The following is an 18,904-nucleotide window of genomic DNA, read 5'->3' as shown; positions in this document are numbered from 1 at the left end:
CATTCTTTCGACGATTATCTTTCTCATCTTTAGACAATGGTTGTCTTAAAGTTCCTATTTCCATTGGCTCTGAACCAGTTTCAGAATTTGCAAATTGAGGCCTAGATTTAGCTTCTGATCTCCAACTTGGTTTATCCGTTCTTTTTTTATCTGATCTCCGTTCAGAGAGTCTATGGTCTAAGCGCAGCGTAAGATTAATCAATTCAGAGCAAATTACAGGTTGGGGATCAATTTGAGCCAGAACATCTTTTAGATCGTCCTTTAAACCTTGATAAAAGAGAGCTGCTCTTTTTTCCTCTGGCCAAGAAGTTTCAGCGATTAATCTGTTGAAATGAGACAGATAAGAAACAAGGTCCCTATTGCCTTGTTTCAATTGAAGTAGTTCTCGATCAGCGGACAGAGTAACAGTTCTGCGATCAAAAACTTTTTCAAATTCCTCCACAAATCGTTTCCAATTGTAAAGCAAAGTGTCATCTTGTCTGACCAAAGGAACTGCCCAGTTTGCGGCATCTCCGGTCAAGTAGGAAATTAAAAACGCAATTTTAGACTGTGGGGTTGGAAACGCAGTAGGTCTACAAGCAAAATGCAACTCGATCTGAGTCAAAAAAATTTGCACCTTGGAGGGGTCCCCAGAAAAACGTTCAGGAGCTGCCAAAGGAATTTGAGGGGGCACAGTAACAGCTATGTTTGTATTTCCCCTACTAACACCAGTTTCTTGAACCTCTTCCGGAAGGGGAGTATTCTGTAATTGAATATTTTCTACTTTAGCTGCTAACAAAGCAGTTACATCCATGGTTTCCTTTAAATCTGCTTGAATACGCATGATTGCAGACATTAAGTCATTGATGGTGGTCATTATGACTTCACGTACAGACCAGGAGGAAAAAATAATTCGTGGGCTCACTATTCTGTCAAGGCGACGCTTTCCTCAGGATCTGTCGTGAAGTTATAAAGACCCACCTCTCGATACCTCCAATTCCGAATGTAATTACTACACAGAATCTTGGAGTGATCAAGCGGGGGGGAAAAGGGAGTTAGGAAGGGGACAGCAGGGAAGGAGATCTGGAAAGGAAAAGTTAGTAACAAAACATTCCGTAAATCTAAATTGGCTTTGGAACCTAGAGCCAAAGCTGAATTATTCTGCAAAAACCTGTTGCTTAATCACAGACACTGAAGATACTTTAGACTTCTTGATAATAAATACCAAATCTTTCACAACAACCTTTTCACCATATTGTTATTCTCTTGTGAATAGCGACAAAACATTCTTATCATAATTTTGTTATTCTCTTGTGAATTGCGACAGATTCTCTTTAAGCAAAAACAAAACTCACTCCTTAGTAAATAACCTCTTTACCAAAACTCTGTGAGCAAACCAATACAAAATCACACTGCTATATTTGTCTTCAGATATAGCTAAAACTCCTCTTGACCTTTTCTCCCTAAAGACATTTCAAAGAAAGAGTTGCGCAAAAACAAACAGTTTTAAAAATGAATGCACGCGCTTTCACATACTTTGCACTTTTAAGTTAAACATCTCTTGCCAGCAACAAGATGTAAACGCAGTTTTCAAAGAGCAAAATATATCAATGATTTCACACTTCTATGCTTTTAATTATTCCTCATAACATAAACTATTAGTTTTATCAAATATGAATCAAGAAAGTATACTCAAAGGACTTTAGCGCCGAGAACTAAGATTGATAAGTCCTACCTGTAGAGTACGACCTACTCTACTACCTTTGAAGGACAAACGTCCCCGAAATGGCTCTTCCAACCGATAACCTTGCACAAGGAGCAAGCTGGATACTGACACGCCCCTTGGAAACGATCCTCAAGGCCTCCGATGGAATCCTTCGTCAAAAACAGCTGAGACTCTGCAAATGGGAGAGGGAGCAAGAAGAGAACACAGCCACTCCCCAGACGATTCCAGAATAGTGAGCACAGGAGACAGGGCGCGGTCGCGTAAGCCAACGTGCTTACGGCGCCCACGTTTGCGACCGGGCTACCAAACCTCACGCATTATGCGTGAGCATGCCAAACCTCACTCATTACGCGTGAGCATGCGATTAGGCGGAAACATAGCAAACAGCAGCCAAAGGACAGGAAAACCTGCACAAACCTACAAACAGGGATGCAACTTAACAGCACAAGCAGGTTTAAAGCACATCAGCCACCAACGCCCTCCCAAAGAGGACTGATGCATTTTGCCACAAGGGCAACTCCGAATGCAGAGTGGGGCGGGCCCTAGACCACAAGCCACCCTAGCCCTGACAATGACCTACTTAGGGGTTACCCTCGATAGCCGTTTAAGATGGAAGGACCAGATTAATATACAACATCTTAAACTTGCTAGGTTGACTGGTTGCCTCATCAAAGAGCAAAAGGAATCGATCACAAAGCGGGTCCTCCCGGCCCTTAAGATCTATGATGTTAAAATCTCTACCGCCATTTTATATGGTGCGGATCTGTGGGGCCACATGGACTTTCTTAACTTGTTTAAAATCCAATGTAGATTCCTTCGTAATTTAGTAGGCCTCCTGCAGTCGACACCCTCGATCCCCCTCTGCTTGGACCTTGGTTCCCCACCGATCAATGAGATGGCTAGATTTAGGCTAGTGGCCCTGTGGAGACGGATATGGACATCTCCAGATCTATCCCTATTTGCAAAGGAACTGGCCGAAGTCAGGTCTATTGCGGGTTCAGGGAAAATTCCATGGCTTTCTGCTGTTAAATCTATCCTTAATGACATGGGCTTGGAACACCTCTGGACATCCCCTCAATCCAATGTTTTCCCTTCCAAAGACGAGTTCAAATCCTTGTATTGGGCCACGACTCGCTTAAAAAAAGTTCTGCTTTCTAACAAAAATAGCCTCACAGGCAGGTTTCTAACATTCAAACTTGACCTAGGGCGAGAGCCCTATTGGGACGTAATAACTCGACCGTTAGACAAGAAGCTGTATCATCAGTTTAGAGTGGGTTCTTTGCCTTTGAACCCTTTTCTAAACAAACGGTCTACAGGGCTATCGCCCTACTGTACATGTTGCCCAGGTCATATTGAATCCGAAGGACATTTCCTTTTTGCTTGCCCTAGGTACGCTGCACCCCGAAAGAAATGGTTAAAACCTTTGTTTCAAAAATTACCATTCAAAACATCGATGGAAGCAATATGGGTGCTTAGGACCAACACCTCCGAACTCTTTGTAGTAAGTCTGGCAAAATATCTGGGATGGGCTTGGCTCCTGAGGCTAAAAAACAACATGCCTTGGCCCTAGGGACCAAGATGCTCTACAATCGGTCATAGTCTGATTGACTATGTATTAGTTAACTGATTTATGACTTAGTTGTTTTATCTGTATCCCTTGTATTCTTGCCATATAAAGGGCCCATTGACAATGAATTTGAACTGTAATGTCTTCTTGTTTAAATTTACCTTTATTATAAAAAAAAGTCAGGTTCTTTATTAATTGAAATTTAATCCTGTTTTATCCATTTTTCTTAAATGTTCCTTATTTGTATACTTTTGTTAGTGTTTAATCTTTTTATAGTTTTGCCCTTTCCTGTTGTTGCTTAAAATGAATTAGTTAAATTCTTTTGTATTTTAATGTGTCTTTTATGATTTGTTAAAAATCGAAATAAAGACTTTAAACCTGAACCTGATATCCTTTGCCTGAATGTATTTAGTTATTCCACTTTTTTTTTGATATTGTTGTATAAGTTTATTGAGATGTATTATGTTGTGAACCAATAAAATAAATATACCAAAAAAAAAGAAGTAATGTGCTAGTGTGTGTATAGCTGTATATGCAAATAAATCGATGTTCAATAGTTTATTTGCATGTGTGAGTATGTGTGTGAGTAACTTTTGGATGACTATCGGTGTGTAACAGGATGTAAATGTGTATCACTACATATGATGAGTGAGTATATGTATGAGTGACTATATAGAACTGTTGCTGAATGAGAGGGTGTGTATATAGATGGTGGAAGTACTGAATTGGTTGTTGTAACTAGTATGGGTATCTCCATTTTTTTGAAAATGTTAGTTTCTATTTTTGAATATGTGTTTCAAGGGTTACATTACACTGAAAGGAGGTCTGTCAGTCTGTCACAAGGATGGAGTCATCAGTGATGTCATGAGTGATGTCACTGACCATGTCATGAGTGATGTAATATGTGACGTCATCAGCAGTGCATTGCACGCGCAAGTTATAGTGAGTCCAACTAACTATAACGTGGGAATTTCAATGGTTTATGCGAGTAAAACTTCATGCTAACTATAACTGGTGTGAAACCTATGGTTTTTTCAGTGAATTTAATAGGTTTTTAAATGCTAATTCCTAACTATAACTGGTGTGAAACCTATGTTTTTTTTCAGTGAATTTCATAGGTGTTTTAAATGTTAATTCCTAACTATAACTGGTTTGAAACCTGTGGTTGTTTCAGTGAATTTAATAGGTTTTTAAAAAGCTAATTCCTAACTATAACTGGTGTGAAACCTATGGTTTTTTCAGTGAATATCATAGGTTTTTTAAATGCTAACTCCTAACTATATATAGGGCCTCAAACCTCTGAAATGTAATATTTTTTATAATGAATCCTATATTGTATACTTATATAATAATATATATATATATTTTTTTTTGCCTTGGTGCGCTCCCGGGTGCGCGCCCCGGTGCGCGCCACAGTGCGCGCCACGGTGCGCGCCCCAGTGTGCGCACTGGAAAGCGCAGTTTTTCGGCGCGCCCTGGGGCGCGCACCGGTTAGCGTCCCGTTAGCGCTATTGCCGCGAACGAAAACATCATTGTGACGTATCGCGTAGCCGCGTTCGCATGATACGCATGGCGTAAGCGCACCCGGAAGCACTCAAGCAAATACGATCGTGCAACGTAAACATCCGACGCGCTTACGCGACGCGACCCGGGGCGCGCCCCCGGGCACGCGTCGCGTAAGCGCGTCGGGTCATGTGACCTGAAAATAACACTTTTTATTGGTGCAGAACAGTTTTGGTTTCCAAATGATGAAAGCCCGGGTCATGTGACCTGAAAATAACACTTTTCATTGGTTCAGGACAGGTTTTTTTTCCAAATGATGAAAGACCCTACCTTTTTTCCTTATTCTGACTTTGTCCTTTGACTGAGGAAGACCTGTTTGAACATCTTTGAGAACTATTTTGTACTTTACAATGGCTACAGTAGCAGCAGCAGCTGGAGCATCTGCACCACCACCACCACCACCAAGAGGAGCACCACAACATTACATTGGTGGTCAAGAAGAGGAGGAGGAGGAAGAGCAGGAGGAGGAGGGGAGAAGGTGGCTGCAAGAAGACAATACCCCATACAAGCGAAGGCAGCACATTGTATGGGAGTTTTTTTCTATACCAGAGGGCAAGAAGAAAGTCAATGCTCCCAAGGTGACTTGCCTAATCTGTGGCATGGAACTTTCAAGGGGGAACCCTAACAAAAAATATTCTTTTGGTAATAATACCATGATTAGACACAAGCAGCGCAAGCATCCGAACAACTATTCTGCTGCAGAGATGAGAGAACTGGCCAGTAACCCTCCCCAATCTTCAACCACCACCTCCAAAAGAAAGCAACCCACTCCATGGGGACCAGAGACAAGGGAGACGATCCCTTGCATACAACCACGGTTTGGGGAATTCAGAATTACATGTATTTTTTGTGGTAAGACCATCTCCTATGGGGAGCAGAGCATAAAGCTCATCCTCCTTGCTGGTGACAACCACAATTGCCCCGAAAAACCCAATTTTTTTTCATGACTTTTTTTTTTGCTCCAGTTGAGCCATTTTGAATTCCCTGTTTTATGTTTCTCCCCATAAAAATAACAAAAAAAATTATAAAATAGTTCATAAAAGCCAAAAAAAGTACAAAATGTTCAAAAAACATTAAAAAAATATAAAACAACAAAAAGAAGAAAAAAACAGTTCTTTTTAGAACTACCTCCAATTTATAAAAAAAGGCTACATTTTTTAAAACTCTGTCATTCTTTTTTCCTTATGGTACCCCCGGTCCGCTCCTGGTGCGCGTACCGGGCGCTCCCCCTGCGCAAATTGAATTTTTTTTTTCCCCACGGGGCCCTTTTATGGCCCCCATATCAAACCTAGGGGATCAGGGGGGGTCTACTCTGCCCCTATGGTCATTTCCCCCTTTATTTTTGCCTCCTCTTTTGTCTCGATCTTACCGAGACACAAGATGGCGGCTGCTCCGGACTGTTTCGAATGTTTACAGACACCCAAGAGCCGCTTTCCACGCGCAAGTCGCGTAGCGCGCCCGGAGCGCTCCTCGGTGCGTGTACCGGAGCGTGGCCATAGATATATATATTTTTTTGAACCTAAATTACTCAAAATCCACTGGAGCACATATCTTGAGACATAGCAAAGGCACATCGGGCTACCAGTCCCTACAATTTTGCCAAGTTTGGTGGAAATCCATTCAGCCGTTCGGGCTAAAAGTGAGGTCGACCGCCCTATGGAAATTAACATGGGGAAAACACGTTTTGGGACCCCCCTTTTATCTTGGCCCCCGCTTAATGAATCCCCCCAAAACTTTTAGGGAAGGACCGAAGCGCCGCGAGGTAAATGTGAGGAAATTTTCAGGCAGATTCCTCAACCGGCGCCAAAGTTATTCCCAATAGAATGTTGAGATTTTGCATTGAAAAAAATCCTAACTATAACTACCTACTGGCGACCGCCAGTAGGTTATATATATATATATATATATATATATTCCAGTACTCTATCTTTAAGAATCCACTCGACAACAGGACTCGGATAGACAAGCGCGGACCCAGTATTTCGTGCTTTCTTCAAAGTTTATTCAAAGAAAAGTTTCGCCTGCATCAGTCTGCCGCCATGACGCGTTTCGGTCCGACCTGGACCTTGATCACATGACGCGTTACTCATGGACCCATGCCTCTTTTAAAGTGACAAGCAATCAGTAATGAAAAACAGCTGTAACATTTGCACAATAGAACTAAAAAACAGACTGTGCAATGATGTAAATGTAGACAAGACCGCTGATAGGATACATATGTACAATCCATATTGATATTATATACAATAAAAATGGATAATATTTACAAATAAATTCATAAATATACACCTATACAATAATACAGAAAAATCTATATAATTACATCTCAATAAGAAATCATGTATATAAAAATATATAAATATACATATTTAAATAAGTTAGAGATATATTAAAAGACGATTCTCCAATGTTATAAGTAAATCATCCAGAGTTATATATATGTATCCATTCACTTTAAAAGCAGTCTAGAAATTTGCTGTTTCTTTAAATATAGCCCAAGTGGGCGAGCACTTCAAAATAGGCAAAGGGGTCCTGGGATATAAAGGGATCGGTGTTATCAGCTGCCTAAAATGTCTAGGCGAATAAATAAATAAAGTATATATATATATATATTCACACGCTGGTTCCAGGATACCCGGCCATTGAGCGCTCGTTGTGGGTGCGTAACCCTACGGCAGAACCTCGCCGTTACGATCGTGAGAAAGGTGCCGGGAGCACTGAAACGCGTAGATCGTGTTGTTTTCATGCTGAAAAGATTGCAATTAATCTAATTGTGGAATTCAGAGGGAGTGCGCCCAATTTCTTTCGTGTCACAGCAAAGAAGTGTAAAATAAAAAAATAAAAAAAATAATAATATCTATCTATATATATATATATATATATAGACATCAGTGATGTCATCAGTGATGTCACTGACCATGTCATGAATGATGTAATATGTGACATCATCAGCGGTGGATTGCGGGTGCGCCATATATAGTTAGTCCAACTAACTATATAAGAGGAATTTCAATGGTTTTTTATATGTTAATTCCTAACTATATAAGGCCTGAAACCTATGGTTTTTTCAGTGAATATATATATATATATATATATATATATATATATATACATATATATATAAATATATATATATATATATATATATATATATTCCATTGCCAATGCCACCATGTGAGCAGCACTCAAACACACTCTTAAGGTGGCAAGACTTTTTAATTCAGGGTACAAGCAGGTTCAGTTTATAGTTTCAAACAGCCAGAACGCGATTCACCTGAAGCGTTTTGAAAGTCTATCTTTCTTCTTCAGAGGCAATCGCTGTAATGAATACGTGCTCCAGTCTCCATTCTTTAATGCCAAATTCATGCCCTCAGATGGGCCGGTCCACTGACCCTCGGCATTGTGGATAATGAAGTCCCGGTAAATATAAGCACAGATGGTGCACAAATTTCTGTTAAACATTTCATGCCCATAGATGAGCCACAACAAACAGCACCTGCTTTCAATCCCACGTGTGCGCTTCCACTTTGCGGCTCGACAGATGCTCCGCCGCGTGGCCCCCACTCTTCACGGGGTATATATATATATATATTCAACTCTGGTGAGGATTTGTCCAAATATGAAGTCGCACTCGGATACAGGTGTTTAGCTGGTCCCTAAAAGCCTTTATTATTAGTACAGGCAGTTACATTCCCCAGCAAATTAAGGGGCATCCATCTGAGGATAATTGGCGGACTACATCTCCCTTAAACACTACATACAGTCTCATTCAGAGCAGCTGCGTGACAGCGTAGGATATTGTTTAAAAGGGAGAAGTGACATGCAATGACTCTTTCGACCGGTTAGACTCTGATGGAGTAAAGTAAAATATTTGTATTCCTATTTTAGACTAACGAACCTCTATGTGACATAAAGATTGGACCTGAAATACTAGTCCTTTTTAAGGTAACAGAATTTTAGATTTAGTATGCTGAATTCAAGGGCATTTATCCTCTAACTGATAAAGAAGATGCTTATAGGTTGCACACATGCTTAACATTTAAACCTTTTTGCTGATTTATTACAGAATAATTCGCCACCTTTGATTAGGCTGACGTTGGAATACATCATACCCTACGGGACTAACCTGCCTTTAGGTATTGACTTCAAATTTACTGCCTATGATCCAACCTATGCGGATAGGAAGTCCTACCATTGATGTCTTTTTGGTTCTGACCTATAAAACAATTATATTCCTATATAGGGAATAGACCTCACCTAGGTCAGATAAGGCTTCCTTAATAGTAACTACGTAGTGGAATTTTATGTTGGTTGTTTTCTTGCCTAGTCTCTTACCGTTCCCCGCGTTTGTTTCCTTTCCAGATTATTATTATATGGGACCGTACACGGACACATTTAAGTTGTGATGACGAAAAGTACCATAGAATCGTTTGGGGAATTTTGTATTCACTTATGATCGATCATTTGCCTCAGGCTTTTCTGGTCATGGGCCTTTCTCTGTGACTGGATGAGGCAACCAATTAAGTCTAAATGCTGAAACATCAAAACTTATAACCAGGCAAAATAGCTAAGTCCTGGTGTACCTGTAGATCAGACTGTGTTAAGAAATGTCTGGTCCCTCGAATGGAATACAGTCTCTATTCTTTCTCTGCTATCTCTTTTGGTGACTTTAGGTTTTTCTGCATCATTTTGCTCACTTTCGGTTTTTCTGTTCATCTCACGGTCACCCTATCCATACCATTGATATGGTATGTGTACACTGGGGCCTTTTTGTAGCTAAATGAATTCTATTCTCCAACTTCCTATGGTTCTAATGTGTAGACCTAAATCTGTTGACAGATGATAATCTGGATGTTAAAACTGAGTACAATGTATGTGTTTTTCTGTTATTGTAGACCTGAGGAAGTCATTGGGTGATTTGTCCCCAAGACGAAACATGTGTCGGCTGTCTGGCTCCATTGGATGATACCAACTACACAGGATCATCTCTCAGAATCTGTTACTCCGAATTTGAGCATAAAGAAAATAAAGAACTTATTCTTTGAATGACACATTCTGGAGTATTCTTTATGGACTGAAAACATGAAAGTAAGTGATCTTTGATACTGTACTTGATTGCTCGGATACAAAGTGTTGTTGTTAGTTATTTCTCTGTGTTTCACATGAGATTGTTTTGGCATGTTAGTGGTCGTTGCCTTTGTGTTCCCTAGAGCATCTATCAATACTAATTTGTTCGTCTTACTTATTCTGGTTTTGCGCGATACACTACCCAGCCACTTTCTGCAAGCCTTATATATATATATGTATTCACTGAAAAAACCATAGGTTTCACACCAGTTATAGTTAGGAATTAGCATTTAAAAAACCTATTAAATTCACAGAAAAAACCATAGGTTTCACACCAGTTATAGTTACCTGGAAATTTTACTGACATAAAACCATTGAAATTCCCACGTTATAGTTAGTTGGACTCACTATAACTTGCGCGTGTAATGCACTGCTGATGACATCACATATTACATCACTCATGACATGGTCAGTGACATCACTCATGACATCACTGATGACACCATCCAGTGAATGTGTGTACTTCTGTAAAATAAATGTGTTTTATATATGTATTTGTAAAGGTCGATGGAAGAATAAATGTTTAAATAAGTGCCTAAATGGATTTTTTTTAATTGATTGTTTAACTGGCTAATTAAGTGTATCTTAGTGAATACATATATTAGCGAGTAATGTTTAAATATTTAAACATATGTATCAGTGTTTCACTTTGTGTATAAGTGGCTGCATGGGTTGGTGAGTAGCTACTTGTGTGTGTGTATGGTTTATTAGATGTATTTTTTAGTATCAGTATGAGTGTCTGTATGGTTTGGTGGGGGTATTACTAAGCACATAGATGCATTGATGACTGACTCACTGTTTGTATGTGTTTTGAAGACAGCATATGTGCAGGACTGTATGGGTGGATGAGTGTGTATATGTGTGTGTTAGTAAGTGAATGACTGTCTTACTAGTGTCTTTATCAGTAACTACATATGTTTTAATCTAGTATATGTGAGTATTGGTGTACATAAGTGAGTATATGTGAGAGTGAGAGATTGAAAGAGTTCTTGTTTAAATAAGTATGTGTTTCTATAAGTGATTGTTTAAGAGAGTAAGTATGTGTAAGTTTCCTTAGAAGTAAGGTGGTAGTGTGTGTATAGCTGTATATGCAAAACAATGGATGTTCAATATTTTATTTGCATGTGTGAATATGTGTGTGAGCAACTTTTGGAAGACTGTCGGTGTGTTAACGGATGTATAGGTGTCTCACTACATATGATGAGTGAGTATATGTATGACTGACTATATAGAACTGTTGGTGAATGAGTGGATGTATATGTAAATGTTGTATTTACTGAATTGGTTGTTGTAAATGGGATAGGTGTCTCCACTTTTTTGAAAATGTTAGTTTCTATTTTTGAATATGTGTTTCAAGGGTTACTTTACAGTGAAAGGAGGTCAGTCTCTCTGTCACAAGGATGGTGTCATCAGTGATGTCATGAGTGATGTCACTGACCATGTCATGAGTGATGTAATATGTTATGTCATCAGCAGTGCATTACACGCGCAAGGTATAGTGAGTCCAACTAACTATAACGTGGGAATTTCAATGGTTTTATGTCAGTAAAATTTCCAGGTAACTATAACTAGTGTGAAACCTATGCTTTTTTCAGTGAATTTAATAGGTTTTTTAAATGCTAATTCCTAACTATAACTGGTGTGAAACCTATGGTTTTTTCAGTGAATTTCAAAGGTTTTTTTAATGCTAATTCCTAACTAAAAGTCTCACTTTAAGTAAGACTGTTAGCGCTCTAGTTGTTCTTTAGAACACTCTGGTACATACTATCATTGGGCTATAGTTGTGCTACATCTGGCTGATATTTGTATTTTTTTGTCTCTGGTGGCCATCTTTGGGCTACATTGGGCTACATTGGGCTACATTTGGGCTACATTTGGGCTCTAACATATATATAGCCCAATGTAGCCCAATTTATATTTTTTTAAAGTTAATTTTCTTAAAATCAACTGGAGCATATATCTTGAGACATAGCAAACGCACATCGGGCTACCAGTCCTTACAATTTTTCATTTTTTTTTTTTTTTGTATTCGTTTTTTTTTTTTTCTTTTTGCCCTGGAGCGCTCCCGGTGCGCGCCCCGGTGAGCGCCCCGGAAAGCGCAGTATTTTGAAGCGCCCCGGAGCGCGAACCGGGAAGCGTCCCGTTAGCGCCAATGTCGCGATCGAAAACAACATCGTGACGCCTCGCGTAAGCGTGACGTATCGCGTAGCCGCGCGATGTGTCTTATGACGCGCTGCGTAAACGCACCCGGAAGCACTCCGCGACGCGGCCCGGAGCGCGTAAAGTAAGTTCGCCGGAGCGCGTAACGTAAGCGCATCGGGTCATGTGACTTGAAAATAACACTTTTCATTGGTTCCTAATATTTTTTTTTCCAAATGAGGAAAGCCCCCACCTTTTTTCTTCATTCTTACTTTCTTCTTTGAGAGAGCAAGAGCTATTTCATTGTGAGAGACCAATAATGGCTACTCTACTTGCTGCTGCTGGTGCTCCAACACCACTACCACCACCACCACCAAAAGGACCACCACCACCTCTGCTTTTTAGTGGTGAGCAGGACGAAGAGGAGGAAGAGGAGCAGGAGGAGCAGGAGAGACAGTTCCTACAAGAGCAACCCCACTCATCTCATGTAAAGGCGCACTACATTTGGCAATTCTTTACGTTTCCTGCAGGACTGAAGAAAGTTAATGCCCCTAAAGTAAAATGTCTAATTCGCAAGAACATCCTTTCACGTGGCAATCCTGCTAAAAAATATAGTTTTGGCAACCACACCATGATTCGCCACATGGAAAGGTGGCACCCAAATAATTTGGCCCAAGCACAGGTGAGAGCTATGGCTAAAAACCCACAGACCCCTCAGCCTAGCACCTCAAGTGCGGAATCATCTTTTGCAGCACCTGAAGGGCGTCAAATGGTGCCCAACATCCAAAGTAAATTCTCAAACTACAAAATAGTTTGTATTTATTGTGGGGCTACTATTGCTTATGGTGAAAAAAGTATCACCTTATTTAACAGAGCAGATGAAAACCACAAGTGCTCTCACAAACGAAAGCAATGATTCTTTATTGGGTTTTTTTTGCTCCTGTTGAGCCATTTTCAAATCCTTCTGTTTTTTTCGAAGTACTAAAAAAACAAAAAAAATATAAAATTGTTTTGAAAAACCAAAAAAAGGAAAAAATGTTCACAAAAAAAAAATATATATAAAACAACAAAAACAATTTAAAAAAAAGTTCTTTTCAGAACTACCTCCCATTTATATAAAATGACTTAAATTTTAAAACACTGCCATTCTCTTTTCTCCCCGGTGCGCTCCCTGGTGCGCGTACCGGGCGATCCCCCCGCGAAAATCGAAAAAAAAAATAATTTACCCCGCGGGGCCCTTTTAAAGCCCCCACATCAAACCTAGGGGGTCAGGGAGGGTCTACTCTGCCCCTTATGGTCATTTCCCCCTTTGTTTTGGCCACCTCTTGTGTCTCGATCCTACCGAGACACAAGATGGCGGCCGCTCCGGATTGTTTGGAATGTTTACAGACACCCGAGAGCCAATCAGCTTTTCGAGCGCAAGACGCGTTGCGCGACCGGTGCGCTCCCCGGTGCGCGTACCGGGGCGCTGTCACAGATATATATATTTTTTTTAATCTAAATTACTCAAAATCCTCTGGAGCACATATCTTGAGACATAGCAAAGGCACATCCGGCTACCAGTCCCTACAATTTTGCCAAATTTGGTGTAAATCCATTCAGCCGTTCGGGCTAAAAGTGAGGTCGACCGCCCTATGGAAATTAACATGGGGAAAACGCGTTTTGGGACCCCCCTTTTATCTCGGCCCCCGCTTGATGCATCCCCCCCAAACTTTAAGGGAAGGACCGGAGCTCAACGAGGCCATTTTGATGACATTTTCAGGCAGATTTGTCAACCGGCGCCAAAGTTATTCCAAATAGAATTTTGAGATTTAACATTGAAAAAAATCCTAACTATAACTACCTACTGGCGACTGCCAGTAGGTAATATATATATATATATATTTTACCTACTGGAATAACATTGGCGCCGGTAGACGAATCTTCATGAATTTCTCCAAGAAAATGGCCTGCTCGGTTCCGCTCCTTCCCTGAAAGTTTGGGGGTGATTCATCAAGTGGGGGCCTAGAAAAAAGGTGGGTCCCAAAACGTGTTTTCCACATGCAATTTTTCATTTGGACCTTTAGCCAGGGCTACAGCCCGAACAGCTGAACGGAATTTCACGAAATTCGGCAGAGAGGTAGAGTTCTGTTCGCAGATTGTGCTTTTTGTTAAATGGTGTAAATCCGTTCAGTAATTTCTGAGAAAACTGCAAGTAAAATCATAGCGATATCTAGAGACGGAGTTCAGCACGCGTATGGAAATACGTACAATTATGAGCAGGAGCTGCATGCTGATTGGCTGTTAATACTCCAAACCAGGACGTGTTGGCAGCCATGTTGTTTGTCGGGTGAGCAGAGTCAGAAGAAAACAGTAAAACAAAGTTGAGAAATAAGGAAACGGGGCAGGGTGGAAACATTGGTCAGGGGGTGGTACATGGATCTTTAGGCTCACTTTTTATTTTTTGTAAAATAAGAAATGGCGGGGTACTCGTGCTGTACTTGTATGCGGTGGAAAAAATGAAAAAAAGTAGAAGTCTGTTTTATTCATTAGGTCCCAGGGGGCAAATTACGGGGGCAATTTTTCTGCATAATGGGGGCTTGTGAGGTGCCCCGAGCACTGGGGAATGGAACTCCTCTGGTTTTATTTTGAAGTATGTGGGGGGGGGTTGTGGTCGTACTCCCCGCAGTCTCGGTGAGCAGAACCCCTCGGGTCTTTAAAAAAAATATATGTTTTGAGCTCTCTCTCTCTCTCTCTCACCGTACACGTCGTGGGGATCGCCACATTTCTGGGGCACTGATATGTAAAATTACCTTCCAGCTCCAGGTACCTGCATTGTCTGGAGTTTTTTATTAATGTTGGGAGGGTGGGCTTGATAATACATCCTTGTAAAGGTCATATTATGAAGCTCATTATCGCCGTTTTATCAGAAGTCTCCTGCCAATTAAACAGCGATAATTTTAACACCGGTCCTTGATAATGTGCACCTAAGTTTACTGCTAAAAAAAAGAGCAATGGCCCATATTATCAAGAAAAGGTGATGCATTATCGTCGCTTTTATTGGCAGGAAACTGCAGATAAAGCTGCTATAATGGGCTTGATAATATGCCCTTGTGAATAACCATAGCAGCCCAGGTTAACATCAGAACTTGGGCTGCTATGGGAATTTACAAGGGCCTATGGTTTTTTATTAATGTTGGGAGGGTGGGCTTGATAATACGTCCTTGTTAATTGCCATAGAAGCCTATGTTCTGGGGTTAATATAGGCTTCTATGGGAAATAACAAGGCCATAATAGCATGGTCATTATCGCTGTTTTATCAGCAGTTTCTTGCCAATCAAACGGCGATAATTGTAACACCTGTCCTTGATAATATGCACCTAAGTTTACTGGTCAAAAAAAGAGCAATGAGCCATATTATCAACAAAAGGCGATACATTATCTTCGATTTTATCGGCAGGAAACTGCAGATAAAGCGGCGATAATGGGCTTGATAATATACCCTTGTGAATAACCATAGGAGCCCAGGTTAACACCAGAACCTGGGCTGCTATGGGAAGTTACAAGGGCCTATTATCAAGCACATTATCGCCGCTTTATTGGCAGTTTCCTGTTGATAAAAGCGGCAATAATGTATCGCCTTTTGTTGATAATATGCTCCTTCATTTCTATGATAGTATGAAAAGCTTTCCTTTTTTTTTTGGTGTAGCCGTTGTACTCTCTCTGCATGCTCAGTGTCGTTTCGAAGCCCACGTTTTCTTTTTCTTCAAGTTCAACAAGCAAACCTTTCTTTATATCAGTTAGTAAATATGTTGCTTTCTTTTCCCGGTTCGTGTGTCATCCGCTTCTGTACTTTTGTACAGTATTAATAGTCATATTTTTTATATATTTATTTGAAAGGTAGTGCCGAGGAGCCAAACGTTGATTACGTACTCCGTCCACCGCCATTTTAGTAGTTTCTCACCGTTGTTTTTATTATATGTGTTAGTTAGAACTCAGTAGTTTTCAATCCTAGTCTTGACTATCTTACTATAGTATTTCAACATTATTTTCATCGTGGGACGTCATACCCCTCCCGCACAAAATAAAAGAAGTATGTCGTTTTTTTTTTTAATTATCTTTTATTAAACAATAAATATAAACAAAACTCAATTATAACTTTATTAGAACTGGAAAAATAACTTAAAGAATGTTATAAACAAATTGTGAAATGGATTCCAAAAGGTGTCCGATTGTTAATCTGCAAAAGAAAAAAGAAAATTAGAGTTTAGAATTACGTAGATGTGAGTAATTGAGCTGAAACATTACGGGGCATATTATCAAGAACGGCGATAAAATTATCGCCGTTTCAGAGGCAGGAAACTGCAGCTAAAGCGGCGATAATGGTCTTGATAATATGCTGATGTGAATTCCCATAGCAGTACAGGTTCTGGTGTTAACCTGGACTACTATGGGAATTTACAAGGACATATTATACTTGATACTATGCCCCTACAAGTTTTGGTAACTCTACGGTTTTACGTGTGCCGTGTGACTCGTACATTCCAGTTCTGTTATAGTGCTGCGTTTAAGTGGTGTCTATATGGAAGTGCCTTATTTCTAATGCAGTCCTGTGCAGGCTTTGTAGATCTAGGCCTCTGTGCTTACCGTTGTATAAACCTTGCGGCAAATCACATAAGGAAGTAGACTTCACAACTCACTTCAACTATTCTTCTACACGTCCAAGCAAACAGCAGTGTCTAAGTTTAAGAGAGAAAGGGAAATGATGTCACAGAGAGTGAGAGAGAGAGAAAGAGGAAGAAAACAACATTAAAACTTGTCGCAGAGTCTGGAGTTGAGATTTTTTCCTTGCATCACTTTAACCATGTTAAAAGTGACTCAAAAGTGGCGTAATAAGGTTGTAGATCTGTTTGTCAGACTGTTGTAACCTACCTGTTGTCACTGCTCGGAGGTAATTATAGAATTTATAAAGAAGCTGCTGTACAGTACGCACTCTGGGCCATAATATCAAGCCTGGGCGACAAAATTATCACCACTTTATCGGCTGAAAAGTGTAGCTAAAGTGGCGATAATGGGTTTGATAATATGCTTTATGAAATTCCAATCGAAGCTCATGTCTGATGTCCTTCACATCTAACATGAGCTTCGATTGGAATTCCATAGAGCATATGATCAAACCCATTATCGCCACTTTCCTTCCGATAAAGTGGCGATACTTTTGTTGCCCAGGCTTGATAATATGGCCCTCTCTCGTTTCACAAATAAAGCTAACACTACAGTTTTACGAGTGCAGTGTACCTGGTATATTTCAGTTGTTATAGTGCCGCATTCAAGTGGTGTCTATATGGAATTGCCTACTGCGTTACTGACGCCTGTTATGGCAACTTATTTCTAATGCATTCCTATGAAGGCTTTATAGATCTAGGCTGCTGTGCTTACCTTGTATAAAGAGTGCGGCCACCGGAGTTCACCACTCCACTTGAACTCTGCTTCTATACGTCAAAGTATATTCAATAAGTTGCAGAGAATTCCATTGCTGTTGCTCGATAGGCCGTGGTTGCTTCTGAACGATGTTTGCTGAAGGAAACAAAAGGACATTTCAATTAGTCATCGTAAACTGAGTTGCGTAACTACTATCAAAAGTGAATTTTAATGTGGGTTCTTAATATTCCGTAGTTAAGACTGTTGCAGCTATAGCAAACAAAGGAAGATCAATAAGTTAATAGAGGCCTGGGACAGCCTCGTGACGCAGAAAAAAAAATACTATCATGGACGCACAATTAATAATAATAAAGGCCTAAGCACGTGGCGTAGTACAGAAATACGACACAGAAATGTATGCACGCACAATTTTTAAGATTAGAGGTGTATAGGACCTCGTGACCCATAATGAAATATTTCAATTATGTAAGTACAATTTAAAACCATTGAGGGGTAGGAAAGCCATATGAAGGATAAAAAAATAGTATTATGCATATACAATTTACAGTGGAGGCTAATGTTGTGATGTCTTCTCTTACCTTTGTTTTTGTCGTCTTTTGTCATGTCTTGAAAGGCTGTGGTTTCTCTGAGTCTGGGGTGTTTTCGACAGTCTGTGTGTCATCGCAGCAGAGGCAGGCAAAAGAAAGCGTGCTCATGTCAGTGCCCTCATTATATGGGAACCGCGGGGCTGACCAAACCAAGCCCTGGGTTGTTATTGGGAGCGTTTTCGTGGTCTGCAAGAATGATGGCCCTGGGGCACATCCCATTGGCTAATGTATTGGTTTCCAGGCTAAATGATAGCAAGCATGCTTGGTGGTGGCATGTGTGTAGTGTGGGCGGGCGTGCACCGCGCATGTGCAAGTATGAGTGTGTGCACTAACAATTAACAACAGAGAGAGATGGGGGCAGTGTTATAATGTACGCAGAGGCAGGCCCAGAATCAGGTCTGCAATGAGTCAGCACTTCTAATCATTCTCCTTAGCGCGCCCTGAGCTCTACTTTGTTACTGAAAGGTGATCGCACCATAGTTTGTACTGATTATCATACTCAGCGTGTACCCGTGCATACAGTACGAATATGCTTTGACGTTACGCGTCGCATTAAAGCTTCGGTGTGACGTCATGTACGGCGTTCTGTACGCGAAAGGGGACACTGTTTCTACTTGGTTTAACACATGTATGTATTTAATGTACTTACTAAGGGCAGACATTTGGGATAACTATGATTTTTTTAATACTTGTAATAATCATATATTACTTTTAAAAAGAATTACACAAATCGCGGTAGAACATCATGCGTACTCGTATTGAAAGAGTTGCGCAAGCGCATCATAAGCGTACGCA

The sequence above is a fragment of the Lissotriton vulgaris genome, chromosome 10 (assembly GCF_964263255.1).
Source record: "Lissotriton vulgaris chromosome 10, aLisVul1.2, whole genome shotgun sequence".
NCBI classification, from domain to species: Eukaryota; Metazoa; Chordata; class Amphibia; order Caudata; family Salamandridae; genus Lissotriton; species Lissotriton vulgaris.
The sequence above is the reverse complement of the archived record's forward strand: the minus strand, read 5'-3'. Positions refer to the sequence as shown.